This window comes from Oscarella lobularis, chromosome 6, assembly GCF_947507565.1.
Source record: "Oscarella lobularis chromosome 6, ooOscLobu1.1, whole genome shotgun sequence".
In the NCBI taxonomy this organism is placed as follows: domain Eukaryota; kingdom Metazoa; phylum Porifera; class Homoscleromorpha; order Homosclerophorida; family Oscarellidae; genus Oscarella; species Oscarella lobularis.
The window spans coordinates 2,779,779-2,793,680 of NC_089180.1; the positions used below are offsets into that span (position 1 = coordinate 2,779,779).

Consider the following 13,902-nt stretch of genomic DNA (forward strand, 5'->3'; position numbering starts at 1 on the left):
TATTTCATTGAAATGATCCAAAGAATGCGTTCCTGGTGGACATCTCATTTCTTGAAGGAGCCGAGCAAAAACAGTGGAGCCATTGTTGAATTGCGCAGCAGCAATTCTTGCAGCTATTAGTATAGACGATGCTCCACGGTGTTTTGCTTTTGGGGCATATGTCCATAGCGTGTTATGGAATGACTCGTTGGAATTCTGAGTATGCCCGTCCTTGCACCTTTCCAAAAGACTTTCGTCCGATAGACGCTCAAACAAGCCAAGCAACTCGTGGAAGAAACAATGCGGAAGTGTCCGATTGTCGTCCTGCTTATACTTGTTCTCCCCAGTTGCCTGATCTTTCTGCCAGCGACACCATGAATCTTCACCTACTGGGCAGTATTGGTGCTGCTCTGCCTCCGTCTTTTGACAGCTGTCATGATTGTGCACATGTCCCTCTAATGGTTTCCTAGCTTTTCTCTTTCTTCTGGCATCGTCCACATCCTTCGGGCAACAGGTGTGATAGAGTACGGCCATGATATCTCTTTTCAACATTACCCAAGTTTCGCTTGATTGCGTAGCCATAGTATAATATACAGGTAGCCCATATGCAGCAATGTCCTGTGGAAGGCGTAGACTTCGTCGGTCCTCTCATCATGGAATGTAGGATTTTTGATTGCAATTGTGCAATAAAATTTGTCGAGCTATTTTACGAAGCCACGCCCCTTTATCACCATCAGGAATTGCAATTGCGTCTGCAGTATTCTGCAGCCCCAAAAATCGACAGGCGGACGCTGTAATGTGGGCTTTGAACACCTTGAAGTCCAACGTAATAAAGTGAGATTAACACAACTCTTTTACCCACCTGCTGCATGAACTCATCGCATGGTTGGAATTTCTTGGCAGACTTGTCAACAGAGAATCGTTGAAGATGTTGCATTAGGTGCTGGACAGATCCTGTACATGTGCTGTCTCCCCAAAACGTCTCTAAGCACACCGATAGGCATTCCCATAAAAGATGAAAATCTCCTAAACGTATGCAACATATGTATGAGTCTTTTAGAACTCTATTTCTGACTAGTACCTGGAGCTTCCTTCGCCCATTGCAGTTTATTGAGATCGAGTGGCTCAGGCAATCGCAACCGCTTAGCAGAACGTATATTCTTGCACGTCAATTGGTCACCCACTACAGGCTGCAAAATAAGAAAGATTTCCCTACAGGTATTGGAAAGACATTTACCAATTTTACCACAGGTTCAGCATCATTTTTGGAAACGTCAACTGCAAACTGTTTGAGGACGCGAATATTTCCGTCTTTGGTGCCTTCATTTTCATCCATAATTTCTAAGGGAGTGACGTCTGGTTTCGAAGGCGTCATATAAGGGACAGGTGCTGGGCAGAAGGATGACAGTTTCGCGAGACCCGGAAAGGTATCTGTCAGAAATCTCATGACAAAGAGAGTGCCTTCTTCAACAAATTCGTCGTTTTCTCTCCGTGAAGGTAAGATGTCCCATTCATGCAGATCACTTCGTTTTGTGATCTGTACAGGAAACGTTTTAAAGATAATAATCTAATTAGGTATATGCTTCCTACTCGTCTATGATCGGGATATATTGATGGAAGCTTCGCGTTTGGGAAATCGATCGCGAGACGAGTTGTCATATCCCATCGCTCAAGATGTTTGTCTACAATAGCTACTGTAATTGAATACATAACTCATTGTGAATGAATTACCCGATCGTTCATGGGAAATACGCTTTGTTATGTTTAAGTTGTCGTATGTCCAAATTCTGAGCGTTGAAACGGGGGGAACGGTTAAGCACCGAGCAATTCCTTTTAGGCAGTCCCATGAATGATTATATGAGGCACAAACCCCCAATGTATTCATTGCTCTTAAAACCTGGCAAAACAGGATTACCACTCAAACTATTATGATGACGTTTAGATTAACCTGTTTGCTGGTGCCGTGGCTAAGCATAAGCATCGAAACCTGAGTTGGAAAAGCTAGTGCTTTGCTTCTTCTTGATGTCTGCTTCATCAAAATAGCTACAATGTACCCTACTCTCCGCTCCGCCTGGGAAATTGTTTCGTCTAAGCTTCTTTTCCCCGATATCAATGAAACAGGCAGGAAAAAGAGATTTGGGGCAGAACTCTTCAGGTTCTTCACATGACGTTCGAAAGAAAATTCTTCACGCTTTTCAGCATCATCGTTTTCGTTGCAATCGATAAGCAGCTGATCGAGTTCAGACGAAATAACTTGACTGACAGCATTCCAATCAATCTCTGACGTCTGAGTGCTGGCGTCCGCTTTAATTAAAAATAATCACATATCGGAAATAATTAGTAGTTGAAAAGTGCTCACCGTATTTCGGCTCTGATTTACTTTTTTTGCGAATACCACGTAGACCCAGCCAGCAGCTCTTTTGACTCGCTCGATTTTGGGAAAGGCTGCTCGAGAGACCCTTCCCAACTCCACATGGCTCAAGGAATGGCTGAACTGTGATCGGACGTCGAAGTGGACGTCGCCGACGAGCACAGAGTCGCGGTAATCGGACACGTCGTACATCTGGGCCAGCCTAGCCAGCAGCAAATGTGTACCATTTCATACCGAGTACGATCGCACAGAACAGACCAGTCGCAGCAGTCTCTGAAACCCATCTGGCTGCTCATCTTCTCTATCTAGCGTGCGCGTGTTGATTGTGTGCCGCGAGGTGACAGCATAGGGGGCAGAAATTTGATTAATGATTAGACCAATCCCGCACTACACGTCGCTGAGAGGTGGCATCTCTAGTATTTAATCGATCATATGACCGACCGCACCCCCAAACGAGGGAGCCCATGACCTATAACGTGGGACTCAAGGCCCTTTTCCCCTCTCGGAGTATCCGGGAGATCAGGAAAAAGGGCCTGGCCACGCGAGGCTAGCTAAAAACGCCGCATGCGGACGCAGTATCGAGAACGAATGGAGACTAGGTGGTACAGTTACCTCTTCTGAAGAAAGCTGGCTCGGCAGAGTGAAGAAGCAAGCTTCGATGTCTTCGTTACGGCCCGGAAATGTTGCGTATCCGGGATCTGATGGAACAGGTCTCTCCAGTGCAAAATTGTAGCGCGTTTTATTAAGGAAGAAAATAGCTGTATCTCTCACGAAGACCGCGCTGCCAGCTTCATCCTAAAGTAACATCTAACGATTACGATAAAGTTTTTGCAGTGTAAGTGCCCCTTTAATCGAAACCTCTGATGCTCAACAAACGTATAGTACGCGAGGTCTTTCGCCGACCCGCCTTCGCAGACGCTAATGATCGTTTAGTCAAAAATGCTGATACTTGTTTGCTCCCGTGCTGTACGTGGGCGTCGCCAATAGAAGGGTTGCATATGACATCATGATCCACGTGACGTTGACAGTGGTGGGCTAGCTGGTGGGCTTGGCGGTGGGCAGCCGTGTGTACCGATGTGAATCCACCCTATCCGTCGGGGACCGCGTACGCATCACTTGGGAATGGTCTTTTTAGGGCCTTCAGCACTGCAAATTTCGCTCTACACCCGCAAGTATCGGAGCGGCGAGCTAATTTGGGGGGGGCGTTACTCGTTGACGATGACACTCTAATTTATGCTGACGTTGTGCTTTACTTTGTTTACGCAAGAAAAGTGAAACATGGCTTCATTTAATATGTCATGCAGTACTCATGTACCTGCTGTAAGAAAATGGGCGAAGGGAAATTTCAGCGAGGTAACCAATCCACGGACCATTATTCCAAGAACGTGCGTTGCGACGGGAATACTGGAATCCTTGCCAGCGTCTGTTTCGAAGGACTTTAATACTACGTCTTCGCGTACCTTCATTTCATCCAAGAGAATAATCACGTGTTTTTGGATTTTGGCGAGCGAGTCAATCTTTGCCTCTCGAATCATGTGATCGTTGACCCCGCTGCCAAACCCTGGCTTCGATGGGTAACAGTGGACGTCATCGCGAAGAGTGCGTTCACTCGGGAGGAACATGAAGCCTGAGGTGCGAGCAGCATGGTAGGACGAGAGCATTTTTAAATTCAAGGCCCATTTGACCATCATAGGATGCATGCCTCTCCCGTCTTTTAATTTAGCCGCTTTTCTTTGTTCTTTCCAGAACAAAAGAAAGTAAAACATTAATTAAATGCTTTGGATGAGCTTTGTTGTAAACGCGCAGGTACGATCCTTCTTATAATCGGCTTCAACTTCGGCGTTCTTCTCTTCAACTATATTCACAAGGGTTTCGTGTAAACATAGATAGAAAAGGATAGGCAACTCTGGTGGTCACGTGTCCTTTTCCATACATTTTGCGTGGTCCTATGTGTGTCCCTCGCAATGTCGACTAGTCCCGGATATTAGCCACCATTTCTCTACGAAATCGTTGTTTTTCCGACTACTACTGGGTGCCGAAAGTTTTTTCGAACGTAAGATTGTTTGGGGATTTCGATGTCGCTTGAGAAACACCATGCACGGCGTGACATGGGCCATTACGCCCACACGATGAATGGGGGACGTCCCTCGTTTTCATAATTGCATGCAGCCATGCAGTTTACATTCCCGAGAGTCCTCCTGTAATCGATGCAGTCAACGCGTGTGTTCCGGGCGCGTGATTCACGTCGCTGCGGTCACCTGAGGCCGATTTCTCTCAGAAAGGGGCGTTCCGACATGTCATTTGGGGGGAACGTGTAGAGTCCGTCCTTTGGCTGTTACCACGCAGTTATCGCTACACACAGCTTACTATATTGTACACAACTGTTGCACCTGCACCGTCTTTTGCTTTACGCTAAGAGCCATTTGGATGAGTTTTATGCACTTCCGGTTCATTTCAGGTACTTGCTATTATGGATCGTTTCCGGTTGACTCGCGTCAAAGGAAAGGCCAAACGCCGAAAAGAGAGCCGTAAAGAGGCGCCTAATGAGGCAAACTTACGTTTTATGGACAATAGGTGCCCGAAAAACGAATTCTCCGAAAGCATAAGAATACCGAGTTATTGCTGCTCGTGGTCACGTGACTGTTCGCTTTCAACCTAATTGCGCTCCCATGTTTTACTTCTTAGCCACGCACCTTTTGCTAACAGGTGTACAATGATTAGGTTTAACTGTTCGGTTTTCGTTTTTGCCATCGAGCTTTTCCTTGACAAGAAAAAGGCGCCACGCCCCTTTCCCGACTCACCAACAAGTAGTGCGCACGAGCTGGATTACAATCACGCCTGCTATCCTCTATTGACTTCCTCGATCAGACAATAGGCGTCGGGGACACCCATGTCTCTCGATCGACGAGTACTTCTGCCATCGTCTCCGCCGTGATGTCCGGAACGGCTGCAAGCTCTAGCCAACGGGAGAAACGATCCACTTTGACCACGACGTAGCGATTTCCAATCGTGGTTCTCGGCAACGGCCCGAATATGTCTATGCCGACGGTATGGAACGGCTCCGGCGAACTAAAGCGATTTTCTCACTTCGCATTGATGGCAGAATGATTTTATATCACACGCCATGCCTTTCAAGAAGTATTGACTTTGCACCTTCCTCAGGGTCTTCCGGTACCCCAGGTGTCCGGAAATTGGCAAGGAATGCAGAACCTGAAGAATAGAGCGACGAGCTTGGGCGGGCAAGACTGGAACGCGGCTGCTGCTTTCCTTTTTCTCCACCTCATACATCAACAGGCCATCTCCAGCGAGGTAATATTTTCCCGGAATTCTTTGGGCTACGACCACTTCTGGCGGATATTCCTTTACAGGGTCCGGATCCTTAAAGGGGCACTCCGGCGTTTTTTAAACCTATACTATACTATTGAAGTACTTACGTTTGCTAATCGTTTCGCGCCGGTCTCGCTGTGATCGTGTGATTCGGCTACGAGAAAGAAGCGTTTTAACTCTGTAATTACGGGCGTTCTGTGAAAGAAAAAAGTGTAGATCGTAAGACCTTTCTGTACTGACTTGAATTCGCTAACTAAAAGCGGAAACGAGATAAAGCCGGAAACGCGCTTTTGCGCGTCATGAATTCGATGCTGTCTTCCGTGCCTTCCGTCCAAACCTGTAATTGCACGACAAGGGCGAACCTTTGCACATGATAAATTGAGTGAGACAATGATCGTAAAAGCACGGAAGACAGCATCGAATGCATAGCGCGCAAAAGCGCGTTGTAGTTAGCGAATTTAAGTCAGTACAGAAAGGCTTCAGCTAGTCCTTACGATCTACACTTTTTTCTTTCAAACTTTCTTGGCAGGTGACGCCTTCGGCATGCATAAACGCCAGTTCATTTTTTGTATCAGGGTAGCTGTGTGGCACCAGTTGCGTCACAGAACGCCCGTAATTACAGAGTCAAAACGCTTCGTTCTCGTAGCCGAATCACACGATGACAGCGAAACTGGTGCGAAACGATTAGCAAACGAATAGTAGTATAGGTTTAAAAAACGCCGGAGTGCCCCTTTTAGTATGTCGAGGCAAAGTTTGTCAAAATGACAGCGAAATCTTGTTTGGTATTGTCCATACGTAATGTCATTAATTCTGGAATCGGTTTTGGCAGGGGCGGGTCCCGTTCGAGGTGAATAGGAAAACGTTTTGAAATATTGGTCTTGGATGAGAGTCAAGGTGCCGATTTCGATAGGAGGAAGTGTTACGTCATTCTCTCGGCGTTGTAATCGATTGCGAGTGCTTCTATACTCGGATCAATACTATTACGATAATTGAGGACTCTTCTGGAGATTCAATGGTGACGTCGAAGATACTACTGTATTCGCGGAAATCCGTACATGGATTCGAAGGATGCGAGGCGTTCACTAGTAAAGCCCCATCCATGAGTTCCGATGACGTCACACCTTCGAAGCCGGCGTGTACGAAAATGGACCTGTACAAGCTCTTTGGACTTAGCGTACTGTATTTTCGTAACAATTAAGGTTTGTTTTACGTAAAATGACGTGGCAAACTGTTTTATGGTGGAAAAAGGCGAAAACAGCCGAAGTATACGGGAAAGAGCCCCCGAGTCAACCCCTGCTTCAACAAAAGCGATCACGTGACCGGGAGTTTCCTATCCCTGTCTCTTACAGCTATGGTCGGACGAACAGCTGCAGAGAGAATTCAGCGTGAGATCAATCCATTAGATGAAGACGGAGCTTACGGGGCAAACTTATTTAGTCTTTCTGTATTTCCAGAGATAAAAGAGTTTTCTCTAATTCAAGGCCCTGTAGAGCCGCATCATCAACGTCCTCAGAAGGCCGTAACCCAACGTAGACGTACGAGCGAACATCACCACTGCTGTCTGAGTCCGATCGCTTTATTCTCTGTTGTTTTTCGCTCTACTGTATCGCCAAAAGCTCGCCTAACGAGCTTTCCAACCTCGGAACCTTTCAAAGGCGCTTGGACATCAGATAAGGCTGAGTGCTTCCACAAGACCAGACACTGCTACGAAGTGCGATATAGACGAAACTTGATATGTAATCTTCAACCTGCGCGCCGAATTAAAAACTTGTTTTTCTTTTCAACTAGTTTGCACCATTTTAGACACAGAATTTTGACCCGTTTGGACGCAGTAACGTAGCAGGAGGTCGTACTCTCCATTCAGCTAGGATATACGGGAGACGCTGTCCCCCCTCGTCATAGTGGGCGTGAAAGTGGGAGGAGCCGTACCAGACCCTCTCTGGGACACCGTCATACGGGTGTTCTTGAGAGGGTCTGGGGACAAGGCTAAGTATTGCCTTCAGTAGAGTTCCGATATTGACAATACGATAGTGAGGCTTGAAGCGCCTTTTTCACTTGACAAGTCTCCTTGCACATATTTAGGGTCGATTTAAAATAAAAGATTTATTTATTTTATTTTTACCTCATCTTGGTCTTTTTCGAGGCGTGCTTGTTTGAATCGGTGCCGGTATTGCTTCGTTCTCGTCCGAATTGCCTTCAAATACGTCCAAATTCGCTAAGGAAAAACGCCGTGCGACTAATTGAAAATGTACTCGAACTTTGCTCGCTAAAGAAATAGGATCGTCCTCTTCTTCTTCGTCGGACGACATGTCCGTTTCGCTAACGTCGATATCTGAAACGGCGCGTGACGTTTCAAGTTCCCTCGCTGCCTCAGACGCGTCCATCCAGCTTGGCTTCACGTTCCGAGAAAAACCAGAGGAGGAACCCAACACACGGGAGAACCTATTGGTTATAACACTGAACTCGCCGAATATTCACTCCAATTTGACTTTTCGTGCAGCGACGTAGTCGATTACCAAAATTATCCTTTACGAGTGTATCCGGCCGACTTAATTAATTAAATGCCGTATACGGTCAAAACCTATCATGCAAAACAATTCATCTTTTTTCACCTTTGGAAAAAAGATCCACAGCACGCAATAAACGCTTCGTTTTAAAGTAGAAGAATAGGTTTCGATACGAAATGCATAATTCGATTCGGCTTTACGGTTGTTATTTAGCGCGTTATGCGTAAATCCCTTCACACATCGGCTCAACAACGCCCTCATCTCCCATTTTATTAATAATTTGTCCAAGTTCATGGAAAAAACGTGTGGTAATCCGGAGATCTTCCCTCGCCGAAAAGATCTGCTTTCTTCGCCCAAGAAGCGACTTCTTCCACGGTGCACGGTGGGCACATTTGCCAGAGGATTGCTCTCGCTGTGTTTGACATGGCCTCTCGTCGCCAATGCTTCTTCTGATAGCGCGGATTCAAGTTTTCAATCCGCAAAAGAGTTACATGGATACAATGTACACAGTGTCTTCCAGCTATTACCTGTCTATTGTGTCATCGGTGGAGCATTCCAAACGCATCGACTAATTTCTATGTGAAAATCATTGTCCTTTCTTTTCTGCACGTAGGTTGATGAGTCTATAAATCATTTACCATCTCATATGTACTGTACCTCATTATTATTTTATTCCTTGAGGTTTTGGAGACAATGGCTGCAAACGGACGCGTCGGGATCATGGGGCTGCGGAGTCCATGACGAGAGTGAGGTCACTTGCAGAGGATTCGCCGTGCGCTGGCGATCACGTACAACAAGATGTTCCCGATTGTCGCGGCGTTGCTCCCGTAGGGCGATAGTTGTTTAGTAGACTCTGACAACAGTACGGTAGTCGCCGCATCTAATCGGGACACGTCGCTGGACTCGGCGATTATGCGGCATGTAAGGGCTGGCTCACCGCAACACGTTCAATGTCGGCTACCTGCCTGCACTGCAATGCTAAGAAGTGGGATTCAGCCCGCAACAGGTACAGTAGAACCCCGATTATCCGGACCCCGATTATGCGAACTTTCGATTATCTGAACCCCAAATTTCGAAGTCACATGACCCAAATTGGGCGTGTCGAAAGAAAAAGATTTGTGTTACCAGCTTATAGAAGCGTCACACCTGCGTTCAGCGCACCCTGGCTCTATTTCCTCTCTTACTCAAACACCTACGCTATTTAAAAACTTAAATAACACCTATTTCGATTATCCGAACGTTTCGATTATCCAAACCCCCGCTGCCCCAAGGGGTTCGGATAATCGGGGTTCTACTGTACTCACACCCTAATCATAGATCTGGCCAGCTAATGGAATAGGCGTCGAGGCCGGAGCAAGTGGTTTTGTTGCAATCGGTCATCTGACCAAACCAACCCCGGCGGAGAACCGTCGGTCAGGCCTGGTACGAATCTCGTTGCTGGGTAATGCTAATGAATCAAATAAACGTTTGACTGCTCGTAAAGGCTGGTTCACATTAGGTTACGCTAGGCTTGCGTCCGTCCAGCGTCAGCGTTGCGTCCGTCTCCGTAACGTGTATGCGTAAACCCGTTCACATTAACTATTGGTCTAGCGTCACTATTTTAACGCACTTTAAACAATTGAGAATATCTGGCACGTGTCGTACAATTTTTTTTGGAATTTTCTCAATGTTGTCCTCGGAAGAGAAGTTCGTTATCGTGACCCTTCTGTGGTTAGTTTGGAAGAGAGTGCGTCAGTCGAAAATAGGCGTCGATGCTGGGTCCGAGCACGAAATCAATGCCAACGTGTGCAGGGTGCCTATCACTCCCTCGTTCGTCAGCTTTCCGTGTCTGACAAGCAAGGCTTTTTTCTTACTTACGAATGACTGCAACAACTTTTGAAAGTATTCTCCAAATCGTGGGGCCGCGTATCCCTAAAATAGGTGAGACTCTCAAGTCAGAGTTCGTAAAATTCTCAGCTAACGAGAAGGAATGGAGAGGAATCGCCAAACGATTTGAAAGTCGCTGGAATTTTCCTCGTTGTCTGGGAGCCATCGACGGAAAGCACGTCATATTACAGGCCCCGTCCCATGCTGGTTCTTCATATTATAACTATAAAGGAACTCATTCTATCGTATTAATGGCCGTCGTCGATGCTAACTATAGATTTATATACGTGAATATTGGAAATTATGGGCGCCAAAGCGATGGAGGAATATTTAGCCATAGCACATTTGGAGCATCACTAGAAAGAGACACTCTGAATCTTCCTTTACCTGCTGAATTATTAATAGATGGCAAGTCAAAGATGCTACCTTACGTATTTGTAGGAGATGAAGCTTTTCCGCTAAAAAAGAATCTGCTGCGACCATTTCCGGATCGAAATTTGCCGAATGATGAAGCATTATTTAATTAAAAGTTAGCATATTCATTCCTTGCAATGCTGGAAAATAAAACATTTATATCTTACCTAGACTGAGTAGAGCTCGCCGTATAGTAGAGAATGCGTTTGGAATTTTGGCCTCGCGCTTGAGAATTTTTCGTCGTGTGCTGATCGCGAGTGTATGCCTTGCAGCTGTTGGCCTACACCTGTAAAAGACTCGGCGTGCTACTGTCCACCAGGATTCATTGATATTGACGACGGAGGGAACGTTCTGCCTGGATCGTGGAGAGAAGAGGGTTAGGGTTAGTATGGAATTGGAGGGGGCCATGGAGCAATTGTGCCGCTGGCAGGGACAGGCGGAAAGTACTTGAAGGCGGCGTCCGAATCTCGCATCGCCTACAAGGAGTATTTTGCAAGTGAGGAGGGTTCAGTGCCATGGCAGATGGCTCATGTTATGAAAACGTAAACTTGGTCATCACCTAGATATTAAAGTACACAATAATCAACGTAAAACAGTTTCTTCGCCTCCGTTCTCTGTCTCTGCTGTCTCATTCTCCTCTCTCCCTCTATCTCCCGGTCCATCTCCTTCCGTACTATCTCCAAACCCAGTACAAATTTTGTTAGATATCGTGAGTATAAACAATTTGGTCGGTGGCTAAGGCAGGGGTAGCTACGAACAGCTTCTATCAGCATTTCGTCGCTCATATTGTATATGTAGTGAAGCGTTGTGCTTACCCCAGACTTCAGACTAGACTGTTTTTATTATCTCTCCAACTACCCATTATCTATCCTCCCTCCCGTTAGCCCAGATTAGACCTTACTACACTACTACGGCGCCTACGAACTGTGTTCATCGCTGTCTGACGTGGCATCTAGGACGTAGTCTTCAAAACGCACTGGGAGTCGCGTGATCCGACGTGGTCGTTCGGGTGGTTCGTCTTTCCTTCCGATCGGTTCTGGTGTGAGTGAGGGTGGTTGCTGAGGGTGGACGTTGTCAGAGGGCGGGGCTACCGGACTTGCGATCGGTTGCGGTTGCACGTTGACGGCTGGAGTTGGTGTCGGAGCCGCTGGTCTTGCGATTGGTTGAGGCGTGTTGATTACAGGGCCGCTCGGGACCCGGGATATGACGTTCTCAAAGTCCGTTACATCTCCGACGTCCGTACGGTGTGGGGTTTCGTTCGCTCCGGTCCCTGGCTGTGGTTGCGAATGATTCGGTGTCGTAGGGGTTCCGAGTGTTTGTCCGTCGTTTGCAGCATCCGTCGTTGTCGTGCTGGATGTTTCGTCGTGCGGCGCATCGATGGGTTGATAGCACGGTCGTAAGCGGTCGTGATGTACCCATCTCCGTCGCCCTCTTTTGTGTGAATGTTGGATTTGGTAAACGTCATTCTCTCCTTGTTTTCGCAGAATTTTAAATGGGCCGTCCCATACCGAAAGTAACTTGTAGACTTTTCCCCGCAGTCGGCCTGGATCATGCAGGTAGACGAGGTTTGCCGGGCGAGTACAAACGTACGTGGGGTGTCACGCCTTGACGTTGTCGCTCCTTGGCCGCCGTCAAATTGGCATCCACTAATTCCCGTGCTCTATCCATCTCCGTGGATAACCGTTGAAGATACTCTGATGTATCCGTTGGCGGCGGGGTTGCGCAGCTGCACGCGACGTCGGTTGGAAGGCGGGGTTTCCTGCCGTATAGCAGCTCAAAGGGCGATGCTCCTGTCGAGGTTTGCTTTGCAACGCGGTAAGCGTGGAGCGCTGACGGTAGCCACAGATCCCAGTCGAGAGCGCGGTCCCCGCAGCCGAGAAGGGAGCGGTTGAACCTTTCGACCAGGCCATCGCCTTGGGGATGATATGGGGTTGTGCGCGTTTTCTCTAATCCCATCATCTGGCACAAGTGGCGTATTACGCGTCCTTCAAAGCTTGGGCTTTGATCGGAGTGAAGTATTCGGGGAACGCCGTGTCGCGATACAATTCCGTCGTAGAGAGCCCGTGCCACCGTCTCGCTCTTTTGGCCTGCAGTAGCAAATGCTTCCGGCCAGCGGGTGAAGTAGTCGGTACATACCAAGACATATCGATTTCCCCGAACGGTCCGAGGAAGTTCAAGGAAGTCAATCGAAATCATTTCAAACGGCCCGCCTACGGGAATTGACCTCCCGGGCGCTTTTGGGCGAGGCGCTACTGCGTTCGCTCGTTGACAGGTCGAGCAGCGACGAATGTAATCGTCAACGTCGGCGGAAAAGCCGGGTCAATAGTAGCGTTGCAGAAGTGTGTCGGTGGTTTTGCTGACGCCGGGATGACCGCTGAGAGGATCGCCGTGAAGTTGTTGCAAAATTGTTGGAACGAGGGCTTGCGGCACGACGAGGACCGACGTTGTTTCCAACCGGGCACCAAGACGACGGTTGCGTTGCAAAATGTTGTGGTCGTCGAGCTGTAGCTGGTCCCACAATTGCCGGTAGCGGCGATGTGCGCCATCGCGCCAAACTCCTTCTGCTGGTGGTCGTCCTTCGTCCGCTCGAAGGCGGGCAATCACAGTCGCTAAGACATCGTCGGCTTCCTGCATAGCGCGGAGTTCTGCAACGTTGGCGCTCGCTAGTATCGTTGTGACGGCACACATTCGCGACAGTGCGTCAGCGTCAACGTGCAATCGTCCTGGCTTGTACCTCACTGTGAAGGTGTACTGGCTCAGGGTGTGCAGCCAGCGACCGACTTTTCCCGCGGGATGCTTCATCGTGTTCAGGTGGAATAGCGGTCGGTGGTCAGTCACGACAACGAACGGTGCTCCCAAGAGGTATGGGTCAAAATGCGCTGTACCCCATTTAATAGCGAGCAGCTCCTTCTTTGTCGCGCTATAGTTCGTCTCCGTAGCACTCAGCTTCTTGCTGGCGAAGGCAATAGGGCGTTCGTGGCCGTCGATAATTTGGGAAAGGACGGCGCCAAGTCCAACATCACTGGCGTCTGTTTTGAGCCTGAATTGTTCCGAAAAGCGCGGAAACGCCAGTACAGGGGCTTCGGTCAGCTTCTCCTTTAGGGTAGCAAAGGCACGCTCTGCTTCCGTTGTCCAGGTGAATTTGGAATGGCCTGTCGTCAAGTTGTGAAGAGGAGCGGCGATGGTGGAGAATCCAGGGACAAAACGACGATAGTACCCAGCAAAATTGATGAACGATCGTACTTCCGTTTTCGTACGCGGGTTGGGCCAATTCCGGACTTTATCCACTTTTGTCGGATCCGTCGCGATACCCTCAGCGCTGACGACGTGCCCCAGGTACGGCACCTCCGATCGCACAAATTGACACTTTTCCGTGCGTAATTTCAGCCCAGCCGTGCGTAGCCGCTCGAAGACTGCGCGTAGGCGGCAAAGGTGTTC

At 48.1% G+C, this 13,902-nt stretch overlaps 1 pseudogene; it reads left to right on the forward strand.

Moving 5' to 3' along the window:
- The first annotated feature begins 9,739 nt into the window (after positions 1–9,739).
- On the forward strand, positions 9,740–11,010 carry LOC136188187 (uncharacterized; annotated as a pseudogene).
- The last annotated feature ends 2,892 nt before the right edge of the window (positions 11,011–13,902 follow it).